The 23,709-nt window shown below is 44.8% G+C and overlaps 1 long non-coding RNA gene across 1 annotated transcript; it reads left to right on the plus strand.

Annotated features, from left to right (window-relative positions):
• The first annotated feature begins 2,510 nt into the window (after positions 1 to 2,510).
• On the plus strand, positions 2,511 to 18,928 carry LOC123019373. Its single transcript, XR_006413921.1, has 4 exons — positions 2,511 to 2,521; positions 2,832 to 2,847; positions 16,276 to 16,282; positions 18,737 to 18,928. It is a non-coding gene; the product is annotated as an uncharacterized LOC123019373 (long non-coding RNA).
• Positions 18,929 to 23,709: the final 4,781 nt, after the last annotated feature.

The following is a 23,709-nucleotide window of genomic DNA, read 5'->3' on the forward strand; positions in this document are numbered from 1 at the left end:
CCTGATGTATAAAGTCATGCCCCCACCTCTCTTTCCCTTCCTGTCCTTTCTAAAAAGGTGATACCCTTCTCTATTCACATTCCAGACTTGCCTTTCATCCCACCAAGTTTCTGTTATTCCCTGCAGATCATACCCTCCTATTCCCAGGAGAGCTTCAAGCTCTTCCTGCTTATTACCCTTGCTCCTACCATTGGTGTACATGCATCTCAACTCCTTCCCACCACTTCCTTTCCTTGGAGTTCCCAGCCTCCTCCTTCCTCCCATCCTCCCTGATACCTGGCCCCTCTCTGTAGGAGCCCTGTCAGTCCCTCCAGTATCTCTAAAATCCTGCTCCCAGAGCCCTGATCCTCTTCCCACACTTGTCCAGTGCAGACACGTCACTGGGGGGCTGAACCCATCCCCTCCTGGCTCAGTTTAAAGTCTTCTGGCCGAAGCTCGCTAGAGAATCTCTAAAGGACCTTTTCCCCATCCTCGTGAGGTGTAACCCATCCCTTGTCACAAGTCCATTGGCAAGAAAATGAGTGCCGTGGTCAAGGAACCCGAAGCATTCCTTCTGGCACCACAGTCTAAGCCAGTGGTTCACCACGGAGGCCCTCCTATCCCTTCCTGGCCCAAATCCCTGGACAGGTAAGATTGACAAGAAGGCCACTTGGGCCTTCAGCTCCCTGAGTTTCTTCCCCAAGGCCTCAAAGTCCCTGGTGGTCCCAACCACACCCTGCCTGGCCACATCGTTTGTGCCCACATGGATCACCAGGAGCGGCTGGTGACCCCTGGAGTAAACAAGATGCTCCTCTCTGTCCTTCACATGCTGGATGTGTGCACCCGGCAGGCAGCAAATCTCCTTTGTCTCCAGGTTGGGGTGGCACACTGCCACCTCAGTTCCTCTCAGCAGGGAGTCCTCAACAACAATCATCCATCGCCATACCTTCCCGGTGCTGTTGGGCAGCCGTGCTCTGGCCCTCGCCTCTCCTACAGTGGCCCCCTTGCTGCCTGACGTCCCAGGCTGGGGGTTCTGCTGGTCCCCTGAGGCCTCATCAGCCCCAGCCTCCCCAAGTGGAGAGAACCTGTTTCCCAGCTCCAGATTGGTGCCAGGAGAAGGAGGAGGCCATGCTGGACTCCTCCTCCTGTGGGTGACATACCTCCATGTCTTTGCAGCTGCTCCTCCTGTGGCCTCTCCCTCAACCCTCTTTCCTGAGGGGGGCTGCTCCGGGGGGGCCTGGAGGGCTCTCTCTCCCCTCAGGCACCTCACCTCCTCTTCTATCAGGGTCACCAACCTGCACCAAGGGCAAGTGTATCCCTGCCTCTCCTGGGGGAGAAGAGTGAACATGTTGCAGCTGTCTCAGTGGACAGCAACACCTGTTACTCCAGCCAAGGCCATCTCCTGGTCTGCCATCAGTATCCTTTCCGAGACCTTACCTTGGTCCCCTGCCTTGTCTGTCCTGCAGTTCCTCTCACTCGCCCAGTTCTCCCAGGCAAAAACCCACTGGCACACACACACACAAGGATAAAATAAACTTAAATTTAAATTGGAAGAAAAACAAAGCAAAGCACAGCACAAACAAAACAAACAAACAAACAATCCTCTGTGTCTCAGGGCAGAGAGTCTCTGTACAGCCCACTCCACAGCTAAGGGACGCAGACAAGGGATGACGCCCCACCCGTCTGCTTCCCCCAGGCTCCTCTAGCCTCTCTGGCCCCGCCCTCTTCTTCTCTGCTGCTCCTGGCCCTCTTCTCTCCTGCCCAGCTCCTGCCTTGCCTTTGCCAGTCCCCTGGCCACTCAGCACTCTCTCCCAGTCTGTGCCTCTGCTGCTCTGCTGCTCTGCCAAGAGGCCAGAGCCAAAAAATTATCTTTCTGGAATTTCCTTCTGAAGATTGTAAAAGCAAACACTGAAACCTGTTAAATTCTGTAACTTCTGATTATTTCATTTTTATTTTTTATTCAAACCCTCAATGGATCATGAAGTGTTCCTTATGACTCTACATGTATTCTGCATTGTAATTTTGTGCTTCTATTTGGTCTTGCATATAGCCCATTCAAGATCTCCTTCCCCTTCCTGCAAACTTTAGTGACAACAACTCCATGCACTGTTACTTGCAGCCATACTAAAAATGGTGCTCCTTCCACATTGTTGCAATTTAGGAATGTCTTTTTGCTGTCAAGAAAGTGCTGGATGCTTGACTGTATGACCCCTTTTGGAACAAAGCATTCATTCCTTGCAGGTCTGAAATCCAGGCAGATTTGGCAATGAAAGTGGGATCCAAAGGATCTCTGGCTGTTTTCTTCCTCCTCCCTAAAATGTACCATTTTTGTGACTATTTTTGTCGTAATCATGCTCAAGCAGTTAACAGAAAATGACATTTGAAAATAGACCAAATCCTTCTGTGTTCAATAACCTGTCCCTTTAATCCTGTTGTAAATAGAGGACTCTCACAGGACTAAATTAAACATGAGAAGGGATATAGTTTTTGTTACCTAATAGCCATGATTGTGGAGATTTTCATTAATAATTCCAGTAGTAAAGTTAGTTAATTCAGAATATTGATTTATTTATTAATGTCATGTACTGAAGAAACTTTCACAAATTATGAAAAGTTTAGATTACATTTTTCTTATAAGATGACCTCTGCTATTGAGACTGGGCCTCAAGAGAATGTTGTAGCATTTGGGGAGAAAGATGCAACCCAGGTGACCAGCCCCTGAGACCAAGGTGGAGAAGACCTCCACAGCCACTGCAAGGTGATGAACTTGGCTTCATTGAAGCTGTCAGGCAGCTTCCTGGCCAAGAAGGTCACACTGAGGTGAGAACAGCCAGGAGGCCCATGTAAGCCAGGACAGTGTAAAACATGGTGATGGAGCCTTCATTACATTCCATGATGATCTCCTCAGCCAGGGAATGGAAGTCCAGATTTGGGAATGGGGGAGAGTTCAGCAACCAGATGGCACAGATCACAACTTGGATGAGTGGACAGACCAGCACAATGGACATTGCCAGTGGTCTCCCCAGGAGATGACTTGCCATGCTTCCTGGCTTGGTAGCCATAAAGACCAAGACCGCCATGATGGTTTTTGCCAACACACAAGAAACTGAAAGAGAGAAGGTGATGCCAAAGGCAGCTTGTCACAGAAGACAGGTGAGCTTTGTTGGATGACTGATGAAGAGGAAGGAGCAGAGGAAGCAGAGCAAAAGAGAGATGAGGAGGATGTAGCTGAGGTCCCGGTTATTCGCTTTTACAATGGGTGTGCCATGATATTTAATTAAAGTTGCAAACACAGTAGATGTGCCAAGAAAGAGGAAAAGAAGCAGCGAATCTAAAATGATACCAAGTGTCTCTTCATGGGAAAGGGAATGGATCCTCTTGGGGATGCACTGGTAGTGATTCATGTTTGGTTGTTGGTCTTTTGGGCATGGAGCACAGTGAGCTCCATCTGAAAAGGGCAATAGTTGTGGAACCATCTAAACTTTGACCAGACATTCTTTCTTTGATGGCAGCACCCCACACTCAAAGGAAGATGTGGAAATCTCCTTTCTCTAGTGCAATCTGTGCCCTTTAATTCAGTTTTTGGAAAAAGCCGTAAGTTTAAAAAGAATCAAAAATATTCCCTCCCTGCAAAGTTTTAAAGGATTAATATGCAATCTTTTGTCATCAAAACCATTTTATATGTAGAAATGAAAGCAGGGAAATGCTAAAATCTTTCACTTTCAGTATTTCATTCATTTTTTACAAGCTAAAGTACATATATTAAGCTCAATTTCTGTGAACATTGCGCACTGATCTCTGAGAATCTCTTTGTATTGTGCACTGAACTCCAAGATCTGTTTCTGCTAAGACTGTGGACCAGTTGCAGAAACCGCCCTTGAAATAGAGGCAATCTGGTTCTGGTTGCAGGAAAATCTTACAATGTTGCCAGAGGGACCCACCTCTGCCCTTTTTGGAGTTTTCCCAAATACAGGAAAGTCTCATGTGAACCCAGCCAAAAGCATAAGTAAATGTAAGGATGGACAAGAATCCATATATCGTGGCATTCATAAGCTACTGGGCAAAATGTGGTATTCGTTAGAAAGAACATAAAATCTAGAAATGTTTGTAGAGCAGAAAAGCAAAGATGTCTGCAATATGGAGGAGAGATTAAACCTTCCAAAAGTATTAATGCTTCTCCTTCACGTCATCTTTTTTCTTCTTCTTTCCCTGCACTGCTCACATTTCTTTACCTTCTTCATTTATGAATGGCTCTTAATGTTTGAGGTACCTTTGGAGGTGGAAAACATCTCAGCTGCACAAGGTTCACATGTGCAGCAGCAAACCGGTTTCCCCTCTGGAACTCTTCTCCAGTTTCCTGGAGTGCACCTCTCCACACATCTTGCTTGGGGCATTGTCTAAAAGTGAATGGAAGAAGCAATTCTTGGAAGAGAGAAATACATTGAAGAAATTCTCAACAGACATTCTACCAAGATGAGTTTTTCATTGCTTGGCTAGTGAAGTCACCAACTAGGTGGAATGAGCAATTTCTCAATGCTTCCAGCTTCTTCAGGAAAAAAGGGACAGAGGCTCCTATTAAATCCCTTCTGAGGCAGAAAAGGGATCTTTGGCATCTGCCTTCTACTGGGTCCAACCCTAGGTCCATCATGCTCATTCTTGTCTATCATTGGAAGTACCTCTGCAAGAATATAGGCATGGGAGATCTCATGAAACTAACTGTAGTGTCCAAGGAAACAAAAAGGGATTTTTGATGAAAAAATGTTGTCCTTTATGAATAGAAAATGACACCCCACTTCCCAATACCCAGTGGGACTGACAACAGAAAAAGAATCACAGCATTTTTACTGAAAGAGTGGAACTGTTCCATGCTTCTGCTTCCAAGACCCATATGTTTCTCTCAAGCCCCACCTTCATAGCCCACACAATTGCTGCAGAGTGGATGGAGAAGTCTTGGCCTTGGGGAGCACCATGATCAACCCATCCAATCTTCACAGCTTCCAAAGTTCCATTTGGGGACAGGCTCCAGTTCAAGATGTCATATCTCCCATCTTTTTCACTGTAAGAGACTTCCTCCCCAGCACTGTTGTTAAACCAGACATTCCTCAGATGATCCTGTATCTGAAAATGCAGAATTATTCAAAATACGTTACCATTAGTGAAAATGTATTCCAATGCAATGGAACTTCCATCCAGTTCAGAGACCTGTTTCTCCATTATTATTCAATTGTGAACTTTTTTCGTTAGATGCAGCCCCTTTTGGTGATATGTGCTCAGGTAAGAATGCGCACTGGTTTGGGCATATTTGCCTGGTGTCCGCTTCCTACAAAGACCTTGCACAATTACAAGGGCACTGCAAATCAGGGTCCTGGAACAGCCAGGAGTCCATTATGTCCATTCTCCACCTGCTTCTAACATGGGGCACTTAAGTGGGGCAGGCACAAATCCCATTCTGAGTAAGTACATTAAATTGGAACTTGTACATATCTGAAGCTCGAATGCTTCCTTTATTGACAATACATACTATTTGGAAAGCATCAATATTCGAGGAGCACCACCAATCCCTGCTAAGTTTTCTAACTTTTGAATGCCCATTCAGAGAATTAGCATCCATGGAGAGAAATCCATGGGGAAAGTTTCTCAAGATTTCACTAAATTAGGCTTAAATTACCTGCCATGGCTGAATATTCAGAAACTGCTTTCTTTCCCCCATTGGTGAATGTTTCATTCCAGACCAGGACAGGGCATGTAGTGCATGTGCCACAGAATGGACAGCATTGTAGATGTGGTAGCTGTGACTGGACAAGTCCAATTCAAACAAGAACTCACTTGGATCCATCTGTATCTCTCTCCCTGTACACACTGATTCTGACTCTGGAGGGGGTTTTCCCAATCTCAGAAATTGACACTGGAATGCCCCTTCCCACCACTTCTGAAGAAAGTTGTCTCCATGAGGGTGGAATGGATCTAGAGCCAGGAAAGAAGGCTTGAATGCTGGAATAACCCTTGTGTGGGCTCTGAAGTGCAAAGCTCCATGAAGGGTCTTTAAATACATTTTAACCCCAGAGTTTGATCTTTCTTCAAATTTTGAATGGGAGGTCAGGGTCCATACCTTATGAAATGGGATCTTTGTATTGTTTCCATGAATATATAACCTGTATGCCAATTGTCCCATTGCAGTGTCATCACCAAGGAAAACAATGACTTCTTCTTCCAGCCACAAACAAGGAATGTATCCAGTTTCCATTGTGTTCATGTGTGCAGCATCAAGTGTTGAGAACATTTCAGTGAAGGCCATACAGATGTCCTTCTGCTGCAGCAGGGGGGTCAGTGCCTGGAGGAAACACTTGCCATGGTCATAATTTTGAACAAGCAGTCCAACCCAGTTCCAGTGGAAATGCTGCAGCAGCCAGACCAGGCCCTCATACTGAGGAATTTCTTGGGAATTAATCTGGAAGAAAAGGAGGAATATGTTATTTCTGCCCTGAATATAATGCAACAGTCATTTTAATAGCTGATGCAAATAAATTCTGGATATTCTTTCACAACATTCTTTGGTTGCATTTTGAAAACCAGGAATGCTTCTTGTGTGAACTAAGCTTCCATCCTCTAGAAGCCATGACTTGAAATTGCACTGAGTACTATCCCAGGAAAGGCATCACACTATCAGTTGGGATGCATAAAGAGAAACAAAAGATTCCCGTTTCCCCCCTCTCCACCCCATGGACCATGGGTCTCTCCACCCAGGAACACAAGCAAATGCCCACCCCTGGTGCCAGCATGTCTACCAGTGTCAGAACTGTGATGGACTGAGCCCTGGCAAAAGGACTACCCATGGCAAGAAAGATATCCATTTACATTGCAAGGCTGCATATCACTGTATGCATCTGCAGAGCAATGGAGCATTAGGGCTGGTCTCCAACAGCAATAATTGATGAAGATGGTTCCATTCTGTGTCCAAATAAAAGAGGACAAATAAACTAGGAAAAATGCTACTGAAGCTTCATCACAATCAGAAATTGCCTCACTTCAAATGTTTTGTGATTGGATGTAATAGCATATGGCTAAAACTTGAGGAATCGAAACAAGAACGTGGGATGAGCCCTGCTGGAGAAGCCCTATGTCCACCAAGGACCATTGTACACATAGACCAACTAATTTCCAATGGCAAGCCCATGTGAAAGATATCTACCAGAGCATGGGTGCCATAGCATTGCTTCCATTTGGCATGACAATTTTGATTTGAGCTGAGGTAGTCACCACAAAATGACATGTTTGGGAAACGTGGCTGGAGTGATCATGGGAGATGCAACCAGGAATGAAATTATAAGGGAACGAACTGGAAAGATCCCATCCTTCTCTATATACAAAGACAGCAAATAAAGTGGTCTACTCATCTGGAGAGTATGTCTTGGGCATCCACACTGTTCCAGACATACAAAAAAGTGCAGAAGGCCAAAGAGGATGAGGCAGAGCCAGAGAAAGATGAAAACAAAACATCAAAGACACACTACAATAGCACTGCATAGCAATGGTTGATGCTGCCAGAAGAGCAAAAGCCAGGACGTTGTATCTCCCTTAACATTCAAAGCAGTAAAAGAGGAAGGAGAGGGAGAGGGACAGAGAGAGGGACAGGGACACCCTCAGATGATTTATTTCTTTTATTTACTCTTGCATTTACATTCCATTGTTTTTTCCCAAGGAAATCAAGGAAACATACAATTCTACTGCTCCTTTCAATTGTATCCTCTGAATGACAACCCTGAAAAGTTGGCTGAGTAGGTTTGGCTGAGAGTCTGGAACTGGTCTGAAGTCAACCAGTGAAATTCAGGGCTGTGTGGGAACTAGACCCCACTGCCAGTCCCACCCTCTTAACACTCCTAACCATGATACCAGCCTTGCTCTCTTGAGGACAGATAGCCTTTGATGGCCCAGGACATCCCATTGTGAGATACTGTGTGGGATTCTGGCCTGCAGCCAATTCCTGTTCGGCAGATCATTTACTGATGGCATGAAGAACTATACACATTTTGTAGCATCTTAATAGTTTCTTGGTCTATAAGGTGACACAGAAATGCCTGACATTTCTCTTAGTTGGTCATCTCGGTAAGGCAGACCCATTGCTAGCTAGGATTTATTACTCAAGAGTCTCCCATGATTCATTCCTGGCCTCTACTGACCATAAGCAGGTCTCATGGCAGCCACACCAGGTGAGAAGTCTTCCTGTCCTGTCATCCAGAATCAAGGAAAAACACCCACTACAGGGAAGAATCTGTTCTCAGAGTTGACCCTTCTTCCTGCAGGTCACTCTCACCTGTTTCTGGATGAACGCATTTACCTCTGGGATCTTGAAGATGCCTGGTAATTCAGTGTTTGCTCTGTAGTCTAAATCCTATATAACAGAAATTGGTTGACCCTGCATGTTGCATTTATAATTGGGAATCATCCCCCCCCCCATGTAGACAGCAGGTGGAGGTTGTTGAAATGCAGAATTCTGACCAGGTCCTTGTGCTGATAGATGTGGAAGCCAAGTGCCATGTTTGGAAGGAGAACTGGGTCCTTGTTGAGCTCAGTTATGGCAAACACCAAAGCCAGGACATGCTGGTAGTTCCTGATGCTTGATCTGTCATGGCAAGAGCAATACAGGACATGGGTGAAGATAAGCACAGAACAGGTGGTCAGTCTCCATTACGCAAAGTGTGCCAGCATCCTTTCCTCCACTGAGACTTATACAGGCTGACTTTTGTTGAAAACCCTTTAACCAAGCACCTTCAATCATTTGTAAGCTTCAAACAAAGGAATAAGGTGATTGCAGGAGCCTTCCCAGATGAAAGGAAATTGTTTCCACACAGGACAGCAACAGGTTTCTCCCTTGCTCAGTCATGGTGATTATGGGGCACCCCACATAAAGGAGGTGAATGCAGGACTCCCCCCCCACCCCGCCCATGTAGAATGGAACCTCTCCTTAGAGATCAGGCTGGAGAGCCTCCCACCATTTGTTCCCCAAGGATTCACCTGAGCCTTTCCCAAGCAAACCTAATTCCAGCAACCATCAATGCATTACAAAGCTCTGTGTAAAGCAGAGCTACCTTTTGCTCAATGAACTGGAGCTCATCAAGGGAAGGACCATAGGAAAGACTGGAGTCCCCACTTGTTATGCACAGGGTGTCAGGATCAAGCCTGGTCGTGGATGGAGTCTGCCTGGGGCATGGATGGCAGCAGAGCTATCATCTGCAGGGGATTGTCAATGCAAGAAAAAAATTGCTGATTCTCTCACATCCTGCTCCTTGCACATCCCCCTCAGGATGAGGCCATCGAAAAAAATCCAAGTCTGCTCTCTCTTGTTCAAGGCCATGCTGCCGAGGCTCTGAGACTCTCCTACTCAGCAGTATCCCTGACACACCTCCCTGGAGCCCCCAGTGTGAAAGCAAACACACACACATGCATCCCAGATCCTTTGAGGGAAACCTACATTGCATTAGCATGGAGTCTCATTTCTGGTGAAGTATGAAACTCTTCTCTATATTTATAGGACTATCTGCCAAGTAGCAAATTCCCACCAACAGTAAGGTCTCCCAGCCTGTAATAGTCTGTTCGCTCCACAGACCATTGGACCATAGGACACTCGGCTCTCAGCTTCCTCTGTGTGGCCTGAGGCAGAATTGAAAGCAGCAGCGAAAGCAGCACAATCATCACTGGAAGCGGGAGGCTGTCCTTCCTCAGTTAGCCAGAAAATGGGGAAGAACTCATTGCAGGCTCACCAGGAGGAGCGAATCTCTGGAAGGGATGTGCAGGTGGCCAAACGTTCAACATAGCTGCAGCTCTGCACCAAAGAGCTGGAGACACTCTCATATTCAGCATGCTTTCTTGGGGATTTATCTGTTATTGACTTGCTGGGTGGAAACCCCTGTGGGATTGCTCATGATTTTTCCGTAATTCCAGGGGAGAGAAATATGCAAAACCAAAGAGTCCTGGAGGCAGAATAAGTGGTTTGCATCACTCTCCCTTTCTGTGTGGAACTTTGGGAATTGAGTGTCTCTTTCTGTCCCTTGTCCCCTGCTGTCTTGGAATGGGATTGGCAGCTCCAGGTTCAAGTGGCACAGGGACAGTGCTTGCTGGAATGACTGCAATATCTAAAGGACATCCAACCCGCATTTCCATTTGGATGGTCCACCTGAGAGACCTCTGTCACAAAGTGGCAAACAGTGACAATTGTCTGGCTCTTCAAAGAACTGGATACAGACCTCTTTCATTTCTTGGCAAAGCAGTCCCTTTGATGCTTACCAGCCCATAGTGCCTCTCTAGGAATTCCCATAGAAACAGAGCGAATCAGAAGGGTTCTCCCGGGCAATCTAGTCTGATCCCCAGCTCTAGCCAGTTCCACTCAAGACATGCCTATGATGTGCATGTCTAACCTATCCTTGAACACCCTCACTGATGGGGCCTCAACAACCTCCCATAGAAGCCCATTTCATACACTCAGGGTCCTAACTGTGAGGAAGTACTTCCTGACAATTAAATTGAACTTTGGTTCCCTAAGCTTCTCTCCATTGGAGCACGTCTAGATCCTTCCAAGATCCTCCCCCTCCACCCCACTGCTTCTTCATATATGAAGAGGAAGGATCACTTTTCTATTCTCAGGTCACTGGTAGGAGGTACCTCCAGGCAGAAGAGAAGCCTGCAGGCTCAGAGCAAGGCAACCCCCAGCCCATCTTCCTCTTTACACAGTGACCCTTCAGCTGCCCATGGGAACCCCCTTTTAACAGAGATCAATAGATTTCATATTTCTTATACAAATTGGACAATGCAAAACAAAAAAGAAGCACTGTAGATACATACATTTGCATCTTTCAGTGCCTAAATAGGGAGTGCATCTAATTGTGCAAACGGCTTTCTGAGAGTTACACATGAAATTGAACAAAAACACTTGAGATATTTGAGTAAACCTCCATTCACAGGTCAGTTTCATACATTTCAGCTGTTACAAATGAGCATTCAATCCAAGTTGTCTTCTCAGTTTTTAGCTGAGAAAAAGGCGTGGAAAATCGCCTTCCTCTGGATTTTAAAATCTGAATTTGGGACCTGTAATGATTCATTTCCCTCAACTTTTTATGCAGTTGTCACTCTATATAGCTTTAACTTTTGCAACATCCTTTCTGAAGTTAGTCTTACCTTTCTCTATTTATTCTGGCATTGTCCTATGTGAATAGACTCTTTCATGACTATTCATCACCATGAAACTGTGTACATGACCACAACTTATAAAAACTCTGCATGTGCTCTGGAAATTGGTCATCAGTTAGGTATAATGATTACCTGACACTGCAGTTGCTTTTTTCTTGTTGAGAGGGGTTCCTGGTTGACCTGCCAAATATGGAAACTGAGCATGGCATCTTCCATCAAATCCAAATCTACATTCTCCTGGTCCTGCAGTGCTGGCCAGTTCTGGAGTTGCCTTATAAAAGTTATGTTTTATAGTATAGCATATATAAAGCTTTTCCACTCTCCATCCAGCACCACCCCAGGTTTTTCCATACAGGTTCCTTCTCCAGGGAAAGGAGAGGAGACCCAGAGAGGCAGGATATATGAATGATTCACCCACTAGGTAATCGCTTGCATGCAACTAGTTTGAATATTCCAACCTCATAACAGATCCTCATTTTCTTTCTCGAATTTTCTACCTCAGACAGTGAATGAAAACACTGAAAATGGTTAAATTCTGTAAGTTCTGATTGTTTTATTTTTTTCTCCTCTTACACAAACCCTCAATTTACCATGATGTTTTTTTGATGTCTCTGGTGCTTTCATGATGCTTCTGTATTGTCATTTTGTGCTTCTACATAGTTGTTGCATATTGACCATTCAAAGTCTCCTTCCCCCTCCCTGCAAAGCTTAGGTGACACCAACTGCATACAACACTCTGTGTATGTTATGTTCCTTGTTGTCAGAATGGAATTGGTTCCTCCTTGGTACTGTTGTAATTAAGAAATGTCCATTGGGAGTCAAGAAAATTTTGTATGCTTCACTGTATGTTCCCATTTGGATCTGGACATTCGATCCTTGCAAGTTTGAAATCTTGAAAGATTTGGGGATGAAGGTGGGATTCAAATGATCTCCTGCAGTTCTCCTCCCACTCCCTAAATTGTACCACTACTTTTGAATTGGTAACACCTACTGGATTCCCAGGAAATTACATTTTAAATTTTTCCAAATACTTTTGTACACAATAGCCTGTCCACTTAATCCTGTTATCATCAGAGGACACTCACAGGGATGCACTAAGAGTAACCACAATTTATCACAAGTAGTAGTGATCATTGTGGGGTTCTCCATTCACTCCAATGGTTAAAAAAAAGGAATGCTACATATTGTTTTATTCAGGTGCCAAATAATGAATAACATTTCACCTGATCAGGAAAAGTTTAGATTACGTTTTTCTTATGAGATGGTCTCTTCTATTGAGACTGGGCCTCAAGACAATGATGTAGCATTTGGGGAGAAAGATACATCCCAGTAGACCAGCCCCAGAAGCCAGGATGGAGAAGACCTCCACAGCCACTGCATACTTCCCCTTGGTGCTCAGGTAGGTGGGCACAAAGGAGACCCACATGCTGCAGAAGACCAACATGCTGAAGGTAATCAGCTTGGCTTCATTGAAGCTGTTGGGCAGTTTCGTGGCCAGGAAAGCCATGGTGAAGCTGAGGAGAGCCAGGAAATCCATGTAAGCCAGGACAGTATAAAAAATGGTGATGGAGCCTTCATTGCATTCCATGATGCAATGATTCATGAATCATGATGCATGATTCCTCAGCCAAGGAACGGAAGTCCAGATTTGGGAAAGGGGGAGAGGTCAGCAACCAAACAACACAGATCACAGCTTGGATAAGGGGCAGACCAGCACAATGGATGTAGTTAGTTGTCTCCCCAAGAACTGGCTTGCCATGCTTCCAGGCTTGGTGGCCATGAAGACCAAGACCACAATGATGTTTTTTGCCAACACACAAGAAACAGCAACAGTGAAGGTGATGCCAAAAGCGGCTTGTCAAAGATGACAGGTGACCTCTGTGGGTCGACCGATGAAGAGGAAGGAGCAGAGGAAGCAGAGCAGGAGAGAGATCAGGAGGGCGTAGCTGAGGTCTCAGTTGTTGGCTTTGACGATGGGTGTATCATGATATTTAATGAATGTTGCCAACACAGCAGCTGTGCTGAGACAGAGGAAAAGAAGCAGAGAAACTAAAAGGATGCCGAGTGTCTTTTCATGGGAAAGGAAGTGGAACTTCTTGGGAATGCAATGGTTGCGGTTCTTGTTTGGGTGCTGAAATTGAGGGCACGGAGCGCAGTGAGCTGCATCTGAAATGGGAAATATCTGTGGAACTCTCTCAAACAGCATACCCAAGTTCTTTCTCTGGAGTCAGCTCCACCCTCAAAGGAAGAAGTGGAAATCATTTTCCCTAGCTTCATCTGCACATTTTAATTTAGCTTTGGGAAATAATCCCTAAGTAGATATAAAAAATGTCTCCTTCCCAAAAATACAATTTTCCTTTTCAATCTTTCCTCAGGAAGACCATTCTTTATCTGGAAGTGAATGTAGGAAAGTTCTAAAATCTTTCACCTGCATGGTCAACTGAATTGGTCTTCAGTAACCTAATAATGCTTTTTCAGAACTGTTTGTGCTGAGGCTGGAGGCCAGGCTGCAGAAATGAAAACAGAAAAAGGCATGATTCCAGAATCACTCACCAATAGCATTCATCAGCCTTTTCCTGAGACAGATTTAGATCACTTGTAAATTCAAGCAAGTGAGAAACTGGGTCTTTGATAAGATGGAAAAGAATTTGAATATGATGGAATTCATAATCAACTGGGATAACTTATATTACTTACAAAAAGCATAACTTCTGTAAAAGCTGAACACATTCTAAATGAGAAAAGCACAGAGGTCTACAATTTAGAGAGGAATTAAACCTTCCAAAAGCATACATCATTCTCCTTTACTTGAGCTTTCCTTGGGCCCCATGTTGTTCTTATTCCACTACATTTGGCATTTATGCATGGCTATTAATGTGTGAGGTACCTGCTGAGGTAGAGACATCCTTTCAGTGCAATGCTCACATCTGTAGCAGCAGACTGGCTTCCCCTCTGGAACTCTTCTCCAGTGGCCAGGAGTGCAGCTCTCCACACCTAGCCAGGGGCATTGCCTAAAAGTGAAAGAAAGAAACACTTCAATAAATTTGGGATAGAGAAATGCACTGAAGAACTACTCAACAGAACTTTCACCACAAAGTTTTACATTGTTTGGCAGATGGGGTCCTCAATCTGGGGAGAATGAAAAGGGAGGCTTTTATTAAATCCCTTCTGAGGCAGAACCAGAATCTGTGGAGGCCATCCACTTCTGGATCTGACCCTGTTTCTCTCATGCCCTCTCTTGCCTTTCACTGTCAGTACTTATCCAGGAATACAGGCAGGCTATTCTTAACCTCACTCAGGAGAACTTGGAAAGAAATTTGGTTTTGGGTGAGGAAACCTTGTCCTTTACAAATGGACAATGAAGTCCCACTTCCCACACTCAGCAGACTTAGGTCTGAAAAAGAAGCACAGGGTATCTTCCCAAAGAGTGGAATTGTGCCATGCCTTTGCTTCCATGACCCATACGGTTCACTGCAGCCTCACCTTTGTGGCCCACACAATTGCTGCAGAGTGGATGGAGAAGTCTTGGCCTGGGGAAGAACCGTGATCAACCCATCCAACTTTCACAGGGAACAAACTTCCATTTGAAGAAAAGCTCCAGTTCTCAATCTTGTATCTCCTGCCTTTTTCAGTGAAGGAGATTTCTTCCCCAGCACTGTTGTTAAACTGGACATTCTCCAGAGGTGCCAATATCTGAAAAGGCAGAAGTAGTTGAACAGGGGACAGTGAGTGAGTGAAAATGTCTTCCATGCAACTCTGGCTTTCATCATGTCAAGAGACCTTGTCTTCATTCCTATTCTATTGTCTAAATGTTAGATGCAGCCCATTTCAGTGATATTCACTCAAGCAAGCTTGTGTATGGGCTTGGGCATCTTCACCTGGAGTGTCTTTCCTCCCCTGAATCTTGCCAGTGGAGTTGGAAGACATATGCCCATGGCAGTCTGAGACCAGCAGGAAGATTCAGAGTTGGGCAGGCCTGCTCTCACTTGCTGTAAAATTATATGAGATGAGAGCTACATATCTGGGGTGCAGCTTGCTTGGATCACCTTTGCAATGAGCACAATACCAAAAGCATAAGTTTTCAAAAGTCACACCAGTCTCTGCTAAGATTCGCTCACTTTTGGATGCACATTCAGGGAAATTTCATCCATGAAGATAAATCCACAGGGACTCTCTCATGGTTCCCCTAAGTTAGACTTGCTTGCAGAGTAACCTTCCCTTGCAGAAATGATTGTGTGAGATACCAGCAAGGCACCATCATTAAACTAATGACATCTGGATGAAGATATGACCTGCCAGGGCTGAATGTTCAGAAGCCTCTGTTGTATGGGCGATTTTACAGACGAGACCAGAGACTGATTGGAATTATTGAGAGATTTATTTACCTGCCAGCAGGGACCATGCACTCGTGAGAGTGTGGTAGTGAGCAGATCGAAGGCAGGATTTTTATACTCTTTTACACGGACGGCTATGCAGGTGCTTGAATAACAGTGAACAATAGGGGAAATCCACTGAGCTACACTCACACACATTTTTTTATGCTAAAGCAAGCAAGCGAGGGTACAGGGTGTGACGTTATGCTGGAACATAGCAACAAAGGCTGCTTTGTGGTCAGCCTTGCGTAGTGTGCACATTCGTTGGGGTTCTTGTTCTTACACGAACAGGACACTCTGATCATGCTTCTTACCTGTGATGAGCCATGCCCTAGCTGCATGTTCGATTAAGAGGGGGGTTACAACAGCCTCTTCCTTTCCCCTATTGGTGAATATTTCATTCCAGAAGAGGAGAGGGCGTGTAGCACATGTGCCACAGAGTAGATGGAATTGTAGATGCAATAACTGTGACCAGACATGCCCAATTGGAACAGGATCTCCCTAGGGTCTGTCTGCATCTCCCTCCCTGTGCACCATTCTCTAGATGGTGCAAAGGGTATTCCTCGTCTCGGAAGCAGACACTGAAATGCCTTGCACACCAAAATTGTAGAAAGAAGTCTCCTTGAGGGTGGAATGGATTTAAAGCCAGGAAAAAAGCCGTGAATCCTGGAACATCCCTTGTGTGGGCTCTGAAGTGTAAAGCTTCATGAAGGGTCTTTAACATCACTTTTATCTCAGAGAGTTCATTTGTTTCAATTTCTGAATGGGAGATCAGAATCCAGACCTTCTGAAATGGGATTTTAGCTATTATTTCATGAAGTAGATAGGTGCAGTGTTAATTGTAGTGTTGCAGCATTGTCACCAAAGAAAACTATGACCTCTGCTACCATCCAAGAATGGGGAATGTATCCACTTCTCAGCATCAAGTGTTGAGAACATTTCAGTGAAGGCCACACAGAGGTCCTGCAGCTGCAGGAGTGGGGTCACTGACTGGAGGAAATGCTCGCCATGATCATCACTCTGAACAAGAAGCCCAATCCAGTTTCAGGGGAATTGCATCAGTAGCTGGACTAAGCCATTGTACTGAGGAATTTCATGAGGATTAAACTGGAAGAAGGATGGAAATAGCCTTTTTTCACTCTGAATACAGTGCAGCAAGCATTAGGAGACTTGAAGCAAATAAATGCTGATAATTCTTCATACAAATATTTGGCTACAAAGATGCTTCTTTTGTGGACTAAGCTTCGATCCTCTAGCAGCCATGAGCAAAATTGCATGGAGCACCATCCCAGGAAAGGCATCTTTCAGCTGGGTTGTGCACGTATAAACATTAGGTCTCAGTTTCCCTCCTTTCCATCCTATGCACAATGGGTCTTTTCACCCAGCAACACAAGGAAATGCCCATCCCTAGTGCAGACATGTCAACCAAGGTCAGGACTGAGATGGACTGAGCCCTGGCAGAAGGACCACCCATGGCAGGAAAGAGATCCATTCACATTCCGTGAGTGCATCTCACTGTATGCATTTGCAGTTTTGGGGCTTTAGTGCTGATCCCCAATGACAGTATTTGGTGAAAATGGTGCCATTCCATAGAAAACACAACACATAAATGAAATGTTACTGAGGTGACATCAAAGAAGAAATTGCCTCACTTCAAACCATTTCTGCTTCCTTATAAAAACATGTGGCTGCAACCCATGGAATGGAAACAAGAACTTGGGATGTGTCCTGCAGGGGAAGTCCCAGGTCCACTGAGAAGTTCTGCACACAGGCCAACTAATTGTCCACAGCAAGCACATGTGGGGAACATTGGCCAGAGCATTATGTGCCTTAGCATTGCTTCCCCTTGGCATGCCAATGTTGATTTTGTCAGAGGTATCCTTAGACCATATATTTACTTTATTTATTCTTATATATGCATCCAATTTTTTCTTCCATGGAACTGAAGACAACTAAAATAATTCTCCTTCTCCTGTCAATCCAATCCTCCCATTAACATCCCTGGAAGGTAGGTTGGGCTGAGAGTCTGTGACTGGCTCTAAGTCACCAAGAGAACTCTGGTGCTCAGTGGGGACTATCATCTGCACCGGCTGAGTCCCAATCTGATTCTCCCAACACCTTAACCATGATACCACCATGACCTTCCTGAGGGCACATAGTCATACAGATGGTCCAGCATATCCCATTGTGAGATGCATGTGAGATTCTGGCCTGCAAACCATCCATGTGAGTCAGATCATTCACCAAAGCCAGGAAGAATTACAAGTGGTTTGAAGCACGCTATTTGTTTCTTAACAAGGGATCATGGGAATACCTGATATTTATCACAATTGGTCATCTAAGCATGAGAGAGCCAATGCTAGCTGGGATTTGTCACCCAAGACTCTCTTGAGATTCATTCCTGGCCTCATCTAAAGTGGTCTCATAGCATTTCCTAACTTGCTCTGTCATCCAGATTAAACAAAAGCAAAAACAAAAAACACCAGTTGCAAGGACAAATCTGTTCTGTGAGTCACTCACACCTATATCCAGATGAACACATTTACCTCTGGGATCTTAAAGATGCCCAGTAAGACTGCAATCTCTGATGCAGATTTGAGTCAATATCCTGTATGATGGAGATTAGTTGATCCTGTTTGTCACATTTATAATTGGGAATCATTCCCCCCGTGTAGACAGCAGGTGGAGGTTGTTCTGATGCATTATTCTGACCAGGTCCTTGTGCTGATAGATGCAGAAGCCAAGTGTTATATTGGGAAGGAGGGCTGGATTCTTGTTGAGCTCTTTGATGGCAAACACCAACGCCAAGATGTGCTGGTAGTTTATGACTACTGACCTGTTATGGTGAGAGCAATATCAATACAGGCTGAAAATAATGATTGAGAGAGGTATTGCTACCACTTTATATAACTTTGGTGCACCCACAACTGAAGTATTGGGTTCAGTTCTGGGCTCCACATTACAATAAGGATATAGCCAGGTTAGAGTCAGTACAGCATAGGGCCACAAGGATGGTGGTCGTATTACAGGGAAAGCCATATAAGGTGAGATTGAGGGAATTGGGTCTTTTCAGTCTGGAGAATAGGATACTCCAAGGGGATCTCTTGGTGACATATAGGTAATTGAGGGAGTGTCACACAGAGGTGGGTAGAGACCTGTTCTCCCCTCCAGAGAAAGGCAGGATGTGCGCCAATGGAGCCAAGCTCAGAGAGCCAAGGTTCAATTTGAATGCCAGGAAGTACTTACTTACAGTTAGGACCTCCAAGGTATGGAAGGGCTTCTGCAGGAGATGGCTGAAGCCCCATCGGTGAGGGTGTTCAAGGATAGGCTGGACATGCACATGGTAGGCATGTCATGAGCGGAGCCGGCTGGAGGTGGGTGTCAGACTAGATGGCCCGGGACTCACTCTATTTCTCTGTTTCTATAACATGTGACTTTTTTTTCAAACAAAAGTGTGCCAGGATCCCTCCCACAGGCTGACTCTACCCATGTTAACTATGGAACACCCTTTATTGCACAACCTCTTTCACTAATTTCTGTATCAAAAACTGCCCCTCCAGAGCCTGCCCTAAGGGAAGTCACCTGACCCTTTCCCAAGTAAACTCAAATCAACCCATTGTCCTTCATGTCCAATGTTGCCTATCACTGGCAGCAGCTCTCCCAGAAGGAAAGCATGGGAAATCTCTTTGATTCTCCCTGGAGTGTCCAGCAACAGAACATGGGCTTTCTGGTGAGCAAAGTTTGTTCTTTACAAGTGGACAATGACACCCCTTTTCCCCACACTCAGTGGGAAATTGGTCTCAAAAAGAAGCACAGCATCTTTTCTAAATGAATGGAATTGTGCTATCTCTCTGCTTCTATGACCCCAAATATTCATTCCAGACCCACCTTCATGGCCCACACTATGGCTGCTGAGTGGATGAAGAATTTCTGGCCTAGGGGAGCACCATGATCAACCCATCCAATCCTCAAAGGGTACAAAGTTCCATTTGGAGAACAGCTCCAGTTCAAGATCTCATATCTAGTGTCTTTGTCAGTGAATGAGACTTCCTCCCCAGCACTGTTGTTAAACTGGACGTTCCTCAGAGGATCCAGTATCTGAAAAGGAAGAAAAGAGAAGTTGAACATATGTGGAAGAGTTTTACACTGCATTCTCACTTCCATGCAGTTCAGAGATCTCCTTTTCCCTTGTTATTCTACTGTGAACTTTAATTGTTAGATGCAGCCCCTTTTGATGATACCTGCTTTGGTAAGGTTTGGGCATATTTGCCTGGTGTCCACTTCCTGCCATGTCCCTTGTACCATAACAAGGGAGATGGAAACAATTTGCCTGGAGCAGCCAGGAGTCATGTGGGTTCTCCCCCTGCTGCCAAGAGGGAACATTCCAAGAGGGACTGAACCACTGCCTGTTCTACATAAGTATGTTAAACTGGAACTACATATCTAAGGATGGATCTTGAGTGCTTCTTCCATGCTTAATATGTACACTTTAATGTTAATATAACACTTTTAAAGACATTGATATTCTTGGAGCAAAAGCAACACCTGCTAAGATTTACTTACTTTTCAGTGTCCCCTCAGAGAAATTGCACCTACGGAAATAATCCAGGGGAAAAGTTTCTTACGAATTGCCTAAGTTAGGCTTCCTCTCAGACTTACCTTTCCCTTCAGGATGGTTGACTGAGCAACCACCAGAGCTCCCTGGATATGTTCATGACATCTGGATGTGTACATTACCTGCCATGGTTGAATATTGAGCAACTGCTTCCTTTCCATCATAAGTGAGTATTTCAGTCCAGATGAGGACCAGGCATGTAGTGCATTTGCCATGGAGCAGACGGCATTGTAGACGTGGTAGCTGTGACTGGACATGGTCAATTTGAACTTTGATCTGCTTGGATCCTTCTGCATCTCTCTCCCTGTACACCATTTTCATGAGAGTCGATGGGATTTTCCTGATCTCGGAAACTGACACAGGAAAGTCACTTCCCACCACTTGTGAAGAAAGAAATCTCCTTGAGAGTGGAATGGAGCTAAAGCCAGGAAAAAAGCCTTGAATCTTGGAACATCCCTTGTCTGGACTCTTAATTGCAAAGCTCCATGAAGAGTCTTTAAATACACTCTAAAGTCCAAGTTTACACTTGCTTCAACTTTTGAATGAGAGGTCAGGATCCAAACTTTCTGAAGTGGGATCTTTGTATTTTTTTCAAGATTATGCAACCAGAATGCAAATAGCAGGATTGCAGTGTTGTCACCAAAGAAAACAATGACCTCTGTTTCCAACCACTCGTGAGGAATGTATCCGTATTTTGATTGATATTGTTGCGTAGCATCAATTGTTGAGAACATTTCAGTGAAGGCCTTCTGCTGCAGCAGTGGGGTCAGTGCCTGGAGGAAACGCTCTCCATGGTCACCTCTCTGAACAAGCAACCTGATCCAGTTCCAGTGGAAATGCAGCAGCAGCCAGATCAGGCCCTCATACCGAAGAATTTCATGAGTATTTATCTGGAAGAAAAAGAGGAATACATTGTTTTTGCCCTGAATATGCTGGAACAATCATTGTAATACCTGAAGAAAAGAAATTCCCAATGAACCTTCATGACACTCTTTGGTAGCATTTTGAAAACAGGGATATTCTTTTGTGGGGGAAGCTCCCATTCTCGAGTAGCCTTGACTGCAATAGCATGGAATGCTAACCCAGGAAAGGCATCCCTTTATCAGTTGGGATGTGTAAGTAAAAACAGATACTCTTTGTTGTTCTCCCTCCCACCCCCATCCTCCTCCATGTACCAGGAATCTCTTTTCTCCGAGTCACAAGCAAATGCCCAACCTAGTGCAGACCTCTCTACCAATGGCAGGACTAAGATGGACCTTGCCCTGACAAGAAAGTGATCTATCCAGATTGCAGGGGTGCAACTCACTGTATGCAAATACAAAGCTTTGGGGCTTTAGGGCTGGTGGAAATTCCATTCTCTGACTAAATAAAACACAGCACAAAAATTAAGGGGGGGGGGACACTACTGAAGCTACATCAAAACCAGAAAGTGCCTCTCTTCAAATCTTTTGTGCTTTGCTCTAAAGGATGTAGCTGAAATTGTGGAATAGAAACAGGAACTTGGGTTAAGTCCTGTGGAAGAAATCCCAGGTAGATTGAGGACCTTTTTACACACAGATTAATTGACCACAGCAAGCCCATGTGGAGGACCTTTGTCAGAGCAAGTGCACCAGAGAATTGCTTTCCCCTGGTGTGCACATTTTGATTTTGCCAGAAGCAACCTCAGACCATTTATTTGTTTTATTTAATCTTGTATTTACATCACTTTGTTGTCTTCCAAGGGCCTCAATGAAATTTATTCAATTCTCCTACTCCTCTCAATTGTATCTTCACAACAACAACCCTGTGAGAAAGGATGAGCTTTGGTGTGCCCAGGGAACTCCAGGGCTCAGTCAGGACTTGAAACCAGGGTGCCAGTACCCCAGTACCTTTATCTTAACACTCTTAAAAATGGCACCACCCATGCTCTCTTGAGGACATGAAGCCATTCACGGCCAAGTCCTTCCCATTGCGAGACTCTGCATAGGATTCTCATTGCAACCATTTCCAGTGAGGCAGCTCATTTCCTGATGCCTGGAGAATGACAAGAGTTTTCTAGCACCTATTTTTTCCCCTCTCCATATAAATGGTCGCATTATATTATTTATTATATTATTTATTGATATAAATGCCTCAATTGGTCATCTCAGGAAGACAGACACAATGTTAGCTGGGATTTGTCACTTAAGACTCTCCTGACATTCATTCCTGGCCTCCACTAAGGGGTTCAGATGGCAGCCTCACCAGGTGAGAAGGCCCCCTGCCTTGTCACCCAGAATCCAAGAAAAGACCTACTGCAGAGATGAATCTGTTTACATAGATGACTGTTCTATTTGCAAGTACCTCAAACCTGTCTGCAGATGAATGCATTTACCTCTGGGATCTTGAAGATGCCCATCAAGGGTGCAATGTCTAATGTAGATTTGGAGTAAACATCCTGTATGATAAAGAATAGTTGCCCCTTCTTGTCACATTGATAATTGGGAACCGGTCTCTCCCGTGTAGACAGCAGGAGGACGTAGTTCTCTTGCATTCTTCTGACCAGATGCCCATGCTCATAAATGCGGAAGCTGAGTGTTGTGTTTGGAGTGATGGCTGGATCCTTGTTGAGCTCTGTGATGGCAAACACCAGAGTCAGGATGTGCTGGTAGTTCCTGATTAGGGTTCTGTCATGATGAGAACAATGATCAGGACATGGATGAGGATGAGCGCAGAATGGTGCTATTGTTTTTTCAAGAAAATTGTGCCAGGACCCCTTCCTTAGAGTGGCTTACCAAGGATATCTCTTGCTGAACACTCTGCATTGAACATACCACCTGCAGTAATTTGTCAGTGAAAAACCCAGGAGAAGGAGCAAAATCCCTGATACCCCTTCCTGGAATGATCCCCTGGTGTGAAAGCAAACACAGAAACATGCATCCCAGGCCACATTCAGTGAAACCTACATTGTATCCCAAAGGAGTATCATTTTTGGTGATTTATGGAATGCTACTTGAACTCCATATGAATGTCTCACAAGTAGTAAATTCCCACCAACAATCAGGTCTCCTGGTCTGTAGTAGTCAGTTGACTGTTCGAGCAGCTGTCTCAAAGCACAACTGGTCCTTGGCAGCCTCTGAGTGGCTGGAAGCAGGAGCCAAAGCAACAGCATGAGCAGGACAATCATCAGTGGAAGAGCTGGCCCTCCTCGGTTAGTGAGAAGCAGGGGAAGAGTTCTCTTTGCAGCCTCACCAGGAGGAGTGAGTCTCTTGAAAAGACATGCAGGCGGCCAGATGTCAGATGCAGCTGCAGCCCCAGAGCAAAGAGCTTGGGGCACATTTGTATTTGGCATGCTTTCTCGGGGACATCTTTGTTATTGACTTGGTAGATGGAAACCCATGTGGAATTCATCAAGAACTTTCCATAATTACAGGGCAGAGAAATAAGCAGAGTCCAGGAGACCTGCAGAGAGAATAAGGGGTTTGCATCACTCTTAACTTCTGTGTGAACCTTTGGGAATTGAATGTCCCTTTCTGCCACTTTAATCTTTTCAGCTGTGTAACATGCAGAAGGATGTATTTTGCTGTAATTATTAAATGGCAC

Source organism: Varanus komodoensis, unplaced genomic scaffold (assembly GCF_004798865.1).
Source record: "Varanus komodoensis strain SLA01 unplaced genomic scaffold, ASM479886v1 scaffold120, whole genome shotgun sequence".
NCBI lineage: Eukaryota > Metazoa > Chordata > Lepidosauria > Squamata > Varanidae > Varanus > Varanus komodoensis.